At 43.5% G+C, this 13,683-nt stretch overlaps 1 protein-coding gene across 1 annotated transcript in view; it reads left to right on the top strand.

The window, feature by feature from the left end:
* The window catches only part of snd1 (staphylococcal nuclease and tudor domain containing 1), a 269,267-nt gene that overhangs the window by 111,709 nt on the left and 143,875 nt on the right, over nt 1-13,683 (top strand). The gene's annotated exons all lie outside the window — the stretch shown is intronic.

Consider the following 13,683-nt stretch of genomic DNA (forward strand, 5'->3'; position numbering starts at 1 on the left):
GTGTGTGTGTGTGTGTGTGTACAGGCAAGCACAGAGCAGATACCAGCCTTTCAGTCGTGCTAATGGTTCCCTTGACAACACAGCAGTTGCTACACATCGGCGTTGTCTTGGCTGTAGGGTTCATACCACAAAGGCACACACAAACACACACACACACACACACATTTGGGCTTTGCACATGCACACACTGAAGTCAGCTGTCATGATAAAAAGAGCCAGTCGCTCTCTGCACCTCTTCTCCTCCGCTCCCTGTCTCTGTTCTTTCTCTATGATGGCCGAATTTACATATGGTTCACACACCCTGCTGTTCACACAGACCATCTTCACCTGTTCCCTTCCCTACATCTTCCATGTTCCATGTCAGTCCTCCGTTACGCGCTCGCTTATTGAGTAGTCAACGTCTGGCCCCTGCCACGCAGAGGGCACACCTACCTAGACCTCCCATCTCCTCTTGTCCTTTTCTTTCTCCCCTCACCTTTTCCCTCTGCCTTCACAAGACGCTGCTTTTATCAGCGAGCAAATGTGTGTGTGTACCTGGCGTGAGCGGGAACACAGCCTCAAAGATGTGAATAAATAAGCGCCAAATAAAGGCCAAAAAGAGGAGAGATTTGAAGCGGTAATCCTCCGGCAGCTTACCCCAGCATAACGTCCTCACGCCTGTACCCTTATCCCCATCTCAGCATCTCCTTCCATCTACCTCTTCTCTCATTCCATTTCTTTATATCCCTTACCAACAAGAGAGAGGCTATCTCAGCGGCTGTGTCAGCGATCGGCATCTTTCTCCCCCCTCCCTCCTCCCGCTCCCTCTTTTTCTATGTTTTCCCAGAGGAGAGTCGAGGGCATAAAGGGAAGAACAAGCCTGGCAAAATCTTTTCAAAAAACCAACGGGGATTGGGCTCTCAGCTTTGAATTCAGACAGATAAAGCTAATGGCAGAAGTGGGCGACAGGCAGAGAGGCTGTGTGTATATGTGCGCGAGCATAGCTTCAATTGAGGCCAGCTATAGAAATGTAGTTTCTTTAAACCCCTTTGCTGGCTGAATCTCTCTCCGAATGTGCAGGGGTGTATGCAGGGGAAGTTCCAAGAAAGGCTGGCCGGGGCACTGCAGTTTCTTAAAACGCTTTGGTTGCCAGCTGAATCTCTCTTAAAGTGAGAGTGTTTGCTGCTGTGTAAGTGTGCTCAGTTAGGCTTGTCTGAGAGGTGATCGATACTTTTGAGGCCCACAGTGCATGTCATTATCTTCTGATAAGGGGTTTCTGTCCTTTATGTTACTCTTCTGAACAGTCAAATTTGAAAACCTCCCATTTGTCGGAGCATTCAACAGCTACCGGTAAGGTTTTGATAACTCATTGAAGCTGTAGTTTTCTAAAGCTGTGTTGGTGTTGGCACCGCATCGTCTGGTGTTTCTATACTGCTGACATTTAGCACCTAAGTCTGACACACCCACAGACAGACAAACGCTCGCTTCCTCGTACATTTTATACTGCTGCTCCATATTGTTTCGTCTGCCACCTCCTAGCAACTCGTTTTCCACTTTTGGCTGAGAATTGACACGCAAACACACATGTACGTTCCCACACACACACAATCACACACACAGAGTTATTATCTCCTGGAACAATACTAATAGATGCATGTACTGCTGTGAGCAAACAGTTTGTGCCTCCGCTGCCAACAGAGTGGGAGGGTGAACGCTTGCCAAGTCTCCTCTACCCTGAGCCTCCTCTATTCCTCTCCTCTCCTCTCCTCTCCTCTCCTCTCCTCTCCTCTCCTCTCCTCTCCTCTCCTCCAACTTGACCCACCTTTCTTTGGGTGCTTTCACACCTGTTTACCTGTCTATTTGGTCAGTTTTAGCCGAACCCTGGAGCGTTTTGTCACACCGTCCGGTTGGGTTGGGTGAGCATGTAAACCTCATTCAAACTCTGGTGCAGACCAAATAACCAAACTCTATCTCGGTTCGCTTCCAAGTGCACCAGAGTTCGGTTCACTTTAGGTGAGAACACAATCCAACCCTAATCCAAGAAGAGAACCAAGGATTTATGGTCCTACATTTGATTCAACGGATAATAACTTTCAAATCCATAGCTTACTATGACTGTACCTTGCTCATCGTCTGTGTAACAAGGATAACACATCTAATCTCTCTCTCATCGGGGCCCGTCTTCTCCTTCTGTACCGTCTTACTCGTCTCATTTGTCTCATTTGAAGAATGAAATGCTTGACAACTCTCTGTCTTGTCAGCTGCTCATATTGTTCAGCATTTTCTAAAATATTGTATTGATGAAAAAACACCAAAACAAAACCAGAGAACCCAAGGCTGCATGAGTTTGGTGTTGCACCATTATATGACACCAAGGAAGTGTCAGCGAGTTCACTTGGATATTCTGTCCAACAGACGAACGACCATTTCAGTTTCGTGGATGTTTGGTGCTCTTGACAAAGTGCAGTGTGAACGCCAACTTAATCAAATGAAAAGAGCAGCAGTGTTGCAACTTTACCCTCGAATCACATCAGGTGTACCAAACTATAGGTGTGAAAGACCCTTTAGCCACGTTCGATCATTTTGTTACCCACTGAAGCGACTATTTTAGTGTTTCTATCGTCAAAACTTGAGGATGGTACCAACAGAACTGCTCCACTTCCTGTTCTTATAACCCTTCTGTTGAGATACATAGTACACTAATCTGATACTAACAGGTGAAGCTAGAAACACTGCAGTCCGTTGATTGGTCAAGGCATTCGTCACTTTTGCCCTATACAGACTCAATGCACAAACACTGTTTTTAAATACCCCATTGATTGCAGCAGACTCTTCACACTCTAGCGTGTTCTTTTTTGTTCTGAAAATATTGGCGTGCAGCCCTATTTGATGGACGATCAACGAGGTGCAGACGTTCCTCTGTATTGTCACAAAACGTATCTAGGGTTTAGGACATATCCGTATGGGTTTCATAAAGGTTACAATACTGACAGTGTTTGTTGGAAATGCAGCTTTTGTCTCCCTTTTTGTATTTTCTTCTTTCCTTGTGATCATTTACCTCCACTCCTCTGCTTATTCTCAATACTAATCCCATGAGCTGCCGCCACATCCTCCTCTTCTCCTCATAGTATCAAACTCCCAGCAGAGTAGTAACTCTATAGGTTTTCTGCTTCTCATATTACCTCCTACTTGTATTATTTCTCTCTCTCACTTGAGGCACTAATCCCTCGTGTTTACACTCTCACAGTCTATCCCCAGCTCTGGCTCACAACTTGGTTTGAAGTAATTTTACAACAACAACAAAACTGTAATTGACGGACAAACACAAGCCTGCTCGCACATATACGTCTTTGATGTGTCTTGTCCCTCACTCCAGCTAATTAAACACGACCAGAGAGCGTTGAGGGGAGAAGAGCAGTATAACTAGCTGTCTAATTATTGGCTCCCCCGTCGGGCAGGTACTCTTATATCAGCCAGGCCGACGAGGTCACGCTCAGCTTGGGGCCGCACAGCGCCTCTGATTCACCTCTTGTTGGAAAGTTCTGAAATGCCTTACAGTGCCCTGGAAACAATTATTGTTCACAGAACACTTTTGCTTTTCTAATTAAAAATGAATATGTAAAATAAATCCTCCCTGATGCCTGCTCTGCCACACGCAGCTGTGGACGTACTGACACTTGATCAGACATGAAGGTTGTGTCCTGATCAGAGGTCGCTTTAGACTTTCTTGTTGTCCGTCGTTTAGACGGACAGGGTCGCAAAAATTTCATCATAATCTGATAATACTCTTCATTTTACTTTTAGCTGCCACTGGCTGATAAAGGTTATCAGTATTATCTGCTTGTCCTTCATCCTTCGCTGCATTGGTCATCTTTTTTTCTACTTTTTGGGCTCCAGAGTTTTGGTAACGTTCCAAATCAACAGCGAATGTTCGACGTTTTGGCTGTGGAGGTGTTGCTGTGTGATTTTTTTTTCATTTTTTACAATTTAAAATAGGTAAAATATGTTTTCATTGTATAGCTGCATGTAGTGTACCGATTTGCTCGGTTGTCCTTGCCCTGCACTTGCTCTGCTTATTGTGGGGCTGCTGCAAGAGTTTGAGCCCCATGCCAGGGACAGTTTGTCAGAGTCTGCCCGCGCACACACGCGCGCACGCACACACACACACACACACACACAAAAGGCATCACAATTATTAGGCTTCTTAAGGAGACTTGAGACACTCAACTGCAGTGATATTTTGAAATTATATGTAGTGGTATAGACCAGTGGTTCCCAACTGGTCGCGGTCCAAAATTGGGTCATGGGCCCATTCTGAATGGACCACAAGTTACTTGCAAACATGTCAAGTTTGTAAAAAACACAATTTATTTTTAAGTACAGTAACTTTCCACCACAGAGCTTTTATTTTGAAGTGCCGTTTTGGGAACCACTGGTATAGACTGAATAGAATGTGATGGCTAAAGCAAGGAAGAACCTCTTTAGCTAAAGCCAGTTAGACAGCGAGCTCATACATGTGAGATCAAAGACAAGGCTAGACAATAGCTAGTTAATATGCACACGCCACCAGCTGGACAGGAGTGTGAAGTACTTAAAGTCAGGGCAGATGGCCCTCGTCATCTGTCAATGACAGAAAATCTGTGGTTAACGCAACCTTTAGTCCTGAGCTGTCATCAGTTTATTGTAATTTTGTTTTCCAAAATTTCTTTTCAATTTGACTTCTTACTGCTTCTTTCATGTATAAATTTGCAAGGTTTCAAAGCTCCAAATATATCCTCATATTCATAATTTCTCCCTCTGCCTCCAGTGACTTGCGTTTTAGGTTGTCCCAGTGCAGCTCTAGAGGATCTCGCAAAGTTAAAGTCTAAGTGTTGTCTGGTTGCCTCACATTAATAAGCAGCTTCTGGATTAAAATGCTCTTTGCTGTCTGTTTTCGAGGATGGCATAAGCTTTGATCAGTTTTTATGCGGAGGTGGCCTAGTTAGACTGGCACAGGTTCACCTGCAGTGACTCCTACACAGGCTCATTCACACAGACGGCACGCAGGCACACATCTGTATTTAAAGGGTTTTCACAGAGAGATGAGTCTCGTCTTAAGACATGTCCAAAAACTACTGGACACCGGACAATAACTCAGCTGCTGTATTTATGCAAATGAACAGGATTTCTTCTGGGATACAAATTCAAACAAATGTATCTCCTACGCCACACGCAGATACACAAACGGGCCACTTCACAGCACTTCTTTTCCTCTTTATGTTGAAGTCCAAGCAGATTTATTTGAAGTCAGAATTAAAGGGAAGAAGGAACGCGCTAAATGTTTACAAACAGTCTTATTGTTTTTACGGCTGTCTCAGATCTGCCAGCAAACCCACATCTTTTTTCTATTGAGTAAGGACTGTATTTTAAGCGAGCACTTTTGGAGACACCGTTAATTGAGGATCCATTAAAACTCGTGGCTGGGATCAGCGCCTGAACCTCGCCGCCTCATGAAAACAGCTTTTGAGCTTTTTCTCCCCCTCCCTTTCTGCTTTGAGTACATTGAAGTTGCATCTGCATCTTATTCCACTTGGATTAAGTAATGAAACAAATTTCCAACAGCCTCCTTCTAAATAACAAAACCTCAAGTTGGGGTGAAAACACTTCACTACCTTCGACGCAGCGAGGCTTTGCTTGTCCACCGCAAACAGAGGCTGACTATTGATTTGTTTGATCTCCAAAGATCACTGCTGACCCACCTGCACACACACGTTTAAACACACACAGCAGTTTGCTGCAGCGGCTGAATAATTCTGCCACCACATGAAAACCGTTTCAACCCACGGATGCTCGACGCAGCCCATCAGAGCTTTCATCTCGGCGTTGCTTTCATGTGCCATTCTGCGCTCAGCAGTGCACGTTTTCTCAGCAAGTCTTTGACATTAGCTCACTGCTTGTCATCTTCAAGTCCACATCAGTGTAAATTCACGATCCCTACAGTTACTACAGAGCGAATACTGAGCTCTCCTTAATGTGTCAGACCGGGGCTTCTTATCCAACGCAATCACCTTTTTCAATTCTCCCCTTTCTTGTTCCTCATCCTTGCCCCTTGTCTCCCTGTCTTCACCCTCCTCCTCATGCCCACCTCTCTCCCCCTCTACACGTGTCCTTTTTCCATCTAGCGCTGCCATCCTCTGACATACTAAATCAGAATGTCATAGATAATGTGTTGCCCTCAGTATCCACCTCAGTTAATTCTCTTACCCTTGTCTGTCTGTCTCACTGCCTCCTTACTTTAATGTCTTGAGGAATGCAGGAGGCCATTTTGTCACCCACATTCCACCCCTCCAACTATCACCAAAATGTCTTCACCCAGATACACTCATTCTTATCATAGGAAAGATGAAATCCCAGGATGCTCCCCGTAACCATGAACTGCTTTTTTAATGTGGTGTCAGTCTCCAGGTTTGTAAGGAAGCATCTCCTCTCCTTACGTCTTTCCTTAGACTGTACATGCAGCATGAACGCAAAGATTTTCTTAACGGCACGCTGTGTATGAGACTTTTCTTGTCTTTATCTTCTTTAATCAGAGCAACACATAGAGACATCTCTGAGTGTATCTCATGGTTATAAATTGTCAGCACATTCACCTCTGTTTAAGCCTACTGATAAGCTGCCTCAAAAGTTTCATTAAAGGGGACCTATTATGCTTTTCCGTATTTTGTGTCTTATATATAGTTTTACCATAGAGGATGTTCAAATTAAATGTGGCCAAAGCTTTAAATAAGTAATCCCTGTGAGCAAATACCTCGGGTTTCCTACCGTTCCGAACACTCCATTTCCAACAGTTTATTCTACTCTGGCTACATTATGACGTTATAGTGTGCTACATTTCTTTATGTGGTCATCTGCTCCATCCAGGCATGCTACTGCAAGTGTTTACATTCCTTAGCCTACACTGCTACATGTAGCTACATGCTAACATCAGGGAAACATGTAAACTTGGTTGCAGATGTTGTTAAATTTCTCCCAGATTTGCATCATATTCCTGCTGGAACATATCTGGTTGTGTTTTGAATCTTTTCTTGGTGATTTTTCACGATAGAAAGTGCCACCATACTCTGTTACAGTCATTTCCCAGCTGCAAGTACACTGCTGAAGTATATGTAGCTACATGCTAACATTAGGAGAACAAGTTGTCTTTTGGTTGCTGATGTTGTTAATCTATTCCTGATTTCATATCATATTCCTGTTGGAACACGTCCGCTTGTATTTAGAACCTTTTATTGGTGATATTTTATGAAAGAAAGTGCTGCTGTTCTCTGTTACAGTCATTCCCTGGCTGCAGGTACACTGCTAACCTACTTCTAGCTACATGCTCACATCAGGGAAACATGTAAACTTGGTTGTAGATGTTTCAAAATTTTTCCCAAGATGTTCACTTGTATTAAGAAGCTTGTTTTGGTGGCTTTTCATGGTAGAAAGTGCCACTATTGTCTGTTACAGTCATTCCCCGGCTGCAAGTAAGATACACTGCTAACGTACGTGGAGCTACATGCTAACATTGGGAAAACATTAAACCTTGGTTGCTGGTGTTGCTAATTTCTCCCCAGTTTTGGACCATATTCCTGTTGAAACATGTCTGGTTGTGTTTAGAAGCTTTCATTGGTGATTTTTCAGTGTTAAAATTGCCACCATTTGTTGTTACAGTCATTCTGTGGCTGCTAATGTACATGTGACTAAGCTAAATGCTAACATCAGGAGAACATCTAATCTTTTAACTGCTGATGTATATATTTTTTGAAAATTTAGGTACATATTTAGTTAAGAAGCTTTTCTTGGTGATTTTTGCATGGTTGAAAGTGCCACTATTCTCTGTTACAGCCATTACCGGGCTGCAAGTAAGTTACACTGCTAACGTACATGGAGCTACATGCTAACATTGGGCAAACAGTCAAAGTTGGATCCGATTTCGGATCATATTTTTGCTGGAACATGTCTGGTTGTATTTAGAAGCCTTTATTGGTGATTTTTCATGCTAAAAAGTGCAGTCATTCCCTGGCTGCAATGATGGTGTAAATACGTTGAGAAATGCAAGCCCCGGAAATGCTAACCAATCAGAGCAGACTGAGCTTTATGGAAGGGGGGCTTGAAGAGACAGGCGCTAAAACAGACCCTCTCAGACAGAGGGTGAATAAAGGTGTTCCAGCACAGACAGTGTGTGGAAATTAAATTGTTTTTGAGCATTAAAGTAAGTAAACCTGTTCTAGTAGAAACCTTAAATGCAGGTATGAAAATAAAAATGAGCATAATGGGTCCTTTTTAAACAGAAGCAAAATTAGGCAGCTTGTGCTCTTTTCATTATAAGTAATGAGATACATGTTAATATCTTTGGAATTGATGGACTGTGTTTATGCACGTCTGTGTTTGTGAGCGAGTGAATGAGGACTGATCCCAAGCACAGTTTCCTTGGTGATGCTGCGCCTGTGATCATGATTTCTCACCAGGCCGTAAATCTCCACAAAAGCAGTGAAATTAATGGTCAACGGCTTTATTCTTTCTTTGCTCTGTGTGTGTATGTGCATGCTTCTGTGTGTGTGTGCGTGTGCTTTTATCTGTGTTTGTGCACACACAAAAACCTCAGCAAACCCCCTCCTCACATATGTCCCCCGTTTGCAGCTCTCAGCAGACATGATTTACTGCACACGCACCTCAGCCTCAACTATCGGACGGGATCATAAAAGAAAGGCCGGCCCGCTAAGAAAACACAGGGATGTTTTTCACCCGCCAAAAGGGCAATAAACTCTGTCTCACGGGGAGTGACACACTCCAGTGGTCCTCTACATGGCAAAAATAGCTCACACAGCCCACCTGCCATTCAGTCTCCCTTGTAGCAACAGAATCTGTGTGAATTTGACCACAGTATATATCCAATAAAAAATCTGTTGGCATGCACCTATTCTACACTGCAGCCTGGACGGCACTGGGCTCAATGCCAGCACTATACTGTGATGAAAAATTTTCTTCGGCCTCTGTTGACCTCAGTTGCAACAAATCATACCACCAGCTGGTCAGTGAATATGGCTATTTACATCAGTTTTCACACGGTCAAAGTCAGATACACCAGCAAACATCAACTCGCCGTCACCATTTCCTCCAGTCCTTCAACACCTTCCTGTACATTTACCTTCACATAAAGCACACTTTATATAACATGTCTTCACAGTATAGAGAATAGTCATTGTAATTAGGGAAGCTTAACATGATAAAGACAAACCGACTCAGTTTCTCTTTTGTGATAACGAGCACCGCCTTGCTGTCCGCACAGATGATGCGCTGTCCCCACCTTTGACTCCGCAGTCCCGTCCAGTCCCTCTGTACGACATGAGGACCAAACAACTCTCTGGCCCTGACTCATGTTGACTCACAAGGCAGCACGCTCCCAGGCCTGCTTAGAATAGCTTCATGTCTGCTCCACTAGCACACTGGCTAGTGCTCACACAAAAATACTTCTGCTTGTGCACTGTGTAGCACACACTCCCAGCAGATTTCAGGCAGGTTCTGCAATCGATCATCGGCTACAATGATATATTTTGTCATTGATATTGCAACGATATTGTTGGATTGACTATTGGTGCTTTCACAAATTATCAGCGTAGTCAAATTTTTGTTAGATAATCATCAGTAATGTGGATGTAGTTCAGAAAATTGCATCACTTTACTGTAATGCGATATGTTGTCAAATATCACCATATCCATACAATATTGATGTAATGCCCAGCCCTAGGCTACAGTATGTTAATTACCAATAATCAATGACTCATTAAAAGCTCAGGAAATACAAATGCATGAACACACAGCTAAGGCAAATGGTACTTTGACACTCAGCAAATAATGAAACATTTCCAACATTAAAGGTTCTAATTATGCAGGCTTTTCTGAAAACATAAATCACATGAAACTCAACATACAAAGCACTTCCTACTATGAATGTCATGGGAATCCTAAAAAAAATGCACATTTCATTGTGAAGTGTATGGGAATTCAACATTAACTTCAGCCCTGTGAAACCCCTGCATGAGTGGAACCAAGCTCCCAGGAATGCACCAAGATACTACTATAATCTGTTGATTTAGTCGAGATTGAATTATTATTATTTTGGCCAATTAATCATTAAGAATTCCAGCATCTTTATTTACACAGCAGATACTCTCTCATGTGAAATACGGCCTCTTTGACAGAAGTAGGATAGCGAACATTCTTGTTGCTCCACTGACTCAATGAGCGGCTTTAGTTGATAAATGGCTGATGCAATTGAGATTTGAATGCCTATTGGTCTTGGTCATTTTTAATGGAATAACACTTTATTACAGCCATCTTCTGCGCCTCAGTGCATAGTAATTTACAATGAGAGGGTGGGAAAAAAAAATCTAATTAAGTGATTGCATCAAAATAATAGGCTTTCAAATTTCCTACAAACGCTTTTAAGTTGAGAATGAGCTCCTTCTTTAAATTGAATGCAGGTGAAAGTGTTTTTGCTTTGAATTGTTTGAATTTGGTTTCTTTCAAAAACACGCTGTTGCACTGCGGCCGTTACCGTCCCTACAGTTCCATTTGCGCTGACCTCTTGATCCCCTCTTCCTCTCTGCCATCATATTCACCGGTCTCCCTTCCTCAAGTACCCCCAGCGGTCAAGTCCATTACTGGTATCAGCACTTCTTATCTGCTGCACTGTGCTGTGGTAGCATCACACACTATATCCCCCCCCACCACCATCATCACCACCACACCCCTTATGATGCAGCCCAGGCCATTCACCACTCATGCAGGAGCCATGATGGCCAGGCTATATATCCCCCATTCCATCTGTAGCTGGCACTCTTGCATCACATTTGCTCTGCTCACTCCTCTCCCGGGCGCCTTTGCTCTCTCCTCCTCTCACTCTCGCTGCTTTGCTTTCCCCTCTTCTGGTAGCTCTTCTTTTCTTTCTCTCATTTTCATTTTAGTTTAATCAGATTCTTTTTTTCTGTTTTTCCTTCTCCCCTCTCTGTTTCTTTCCACCGTGGCCTGATTATCCCTTAATTCCCTTCTCCTTCACCTCTCACTTCTCGTGTCTTTCTCTTAGTCTCCATCAGCCACCTCATCCAGCCCTGCTATATTTGCTCTTTGCTCCTTAGATCTGCTTTCTGTTTTGGCTAAATTCCTCACTTTTGCTTTCTCCCCCTAATAACTTCTTTCAAGCAATCTGTCATGCTTTCCTTCCCACTTAAATCCTCCCTTTCCTACATCTCCATTTCTATACCACTTTATCTCCCTCCTCCTCCGACTCTAATCTCCCATCCTGTCCTTTCGCTGCCTCCCCAGGCTCTGTGAGCTGTGGGTAAATAGGTGCATCTTGCCTTGCTTCCTCTTTCAAATGGCTGCATGATTGCTAATGAAGCACACAGACAAGAAAAAAAAGAAGAAGAAGAAAATAACGTGGAGGAGGAAGGGATGGAGGGAAGGAGTGTTTCCCATGGAGACGGGCCCTTCGGTGGCTGCCTAGCTGATTGGCTGATTGATGACCCCATAGCCATGTTGACTGATTGTTATGACAGAGCCTTTTATAGCACAGCACAGCTTTATATGTGACCACATAGCACAACATACTTCGATATCGAACAGTATGGCGAAGCATAAGCCCCATCCTGCTGTACCATACTGAGGAGGTGCAATACAGTACGGCCGAGCTTATGATAGAATTCCATAACACAGCTTAATGCCTAATACAGCGCTCGCATCTGTTCACGCAACTGCTCACAATCCCTCACACTGTCCGCGTAGACACAACACACTGATATGTTTTCACTTGTTTGGACACATGCGTCACGTTAAGAGACAATTGGAAAACCGCTGTCTGGCTTTTGCATTGCTTGTTATCAAAACAATTAGAGGTGAACGACAGGAGCGGGAGGCATGCTGTCTGAGATATGAGTCAGCGCGGGGACAAATGGTCAGTAAAGTATGAAATGGGTGTGTCTGCTTGTGTTTGTTTTAATTGGAGAGCTGATAGTAGAGAGGCAGACAGGGAGCAAAATGAGAGAGAGGGGTATGACGTGCCACAGCGGCCGAACTGACGTCGCGGTGACGTGGTATATCATTTGGCTAACTGAAGTGGTCATATTAAATGTGTTAAGTTGGTTTAGATTAATCATCCTGCTCTCCCTGTCTCTCACACCTTTTTCCTTTACCTCTCCTGCACTATGTCTGACGTAGCCCGGCACAACCGAAAGCACAGCTGATGCAAGAGACACACACATGCACAGATATCTGATCTTTCAAGCTCACTCTCGCACCTGCAGAAAAAGCTCAATATTTAAAACGCAGGCTGAGTCATCTACAGACAGTCTGATTCTTGCCTTAGTGACCAGTGGTGACAGCCTTGGGTTCACTGCAGCAGGTTATTTTTACCCCCAATTTGATGACAGTTGGTAGATTATAGTAAGATTTTAACTCAGAGATAATGACAATGAATAAGACACCTGTATCTGCTCCTTAAAAGAAAGGCGGTTTATTGCATTGCTGTTTAGGGACAGATGCAAAACTTTGTTTTATCTCTCTGGCCATCACTGTCTTCACATGCCAGATGTCCCTTTTTCTCTAATATCACAAACATACTCTGGTGTGCTGCCTCTGAATGTTTTTCAGGAAGACATAATTTATATTTCCCGTTTTATATGATTCAATTATCTTCCTCTGTGATGTGTTTTTCTGTTGCACTGCCCATGTTTTTACCCCAGAAGTACTCTTTACTCATTGGAATCGTCTGATCAATCATCATTAATGTAGCAGAATGTTTGGGGACGTTTAAATTTTAACGCACATTTACAACAAATGCTCTCTTAGTCAAACATGTGACGCATTTCCAAGCACAAGATCTCCTCTAATGCAACTCAGATAAATATATAAATAAATAAAGCCTTGCACAATATGCTCACCCATCCTCCCTCCTCAGCTGTCCTCTTTAACCTCCATCTCTTACTCCATCTATCTCACACACTCTCTTTTTTGTCACTTCCTAATTCCTCAGAGCTGGACTGTCACCGTCACAAACACACACATCACTCTCCGCCTCTGACAGCTTCTACTACAGGTTAAACACATCACAAACTCTCAGCTAACGATGTTTTTTTGATACGTCATGACAACCCCCTCCCTCTCATTTCTATTCAAACATTCTCCCTTTGCTAGTTCCTCTGTCTCAAACGTTGAAACACTGCTGGTATTGTTCTAGTGGCCCTCGCAGGTACTCTCTCAAACCAGCCCTCCATTTGCCACACTTTGTACTGGTTATATAAACTGGTGTCGTCAACTGCACTACTAGGCCAAAGCTCTGCCTGCCAGCACAGGCCTGTGACTGTGAATCTGATAACGTCACGCATCTGCAGAGGCTAGTTGTTGTGTTTTTCCGATTAACGTGAGTTTACTTTGAGCTCGTGGAGCTTTCTAAGAGTTAATGAGAAGGTAGTGTCTGTGTTAGCTGTGATGATTCCGGTGCACACAGCTTGCAATCACTCCCCTGGAGTTCTTTTGTAGTATTCTCTTTGTCATCTCTCTTCCACATGTTGCCCACTCCAAACATGCTAGTCTGTCTGTGCTCCCGGGTGTAGTTGACACCACCTTTCTCTTTCTTTTATCATTTAAATTGACCAGTGAGCTTGAAACTCTGCCCCCAGTTTTGTCATT

Source organism: Epinephelus moara, chromosome 23, assembly GCF_006386435.1.
Source record: "Epinephelus moara isolate mb chromosome 23, YSFRI_EMoa_1.0, whole genome shotgun sequence".
Taxonomy (NCBI): domain Eukaryota; kingdom Metazoa; phylum Chordata; class Actinopteri; order Perciformes; family Serranidae; genus Epinephelus; species Epinephelus moara.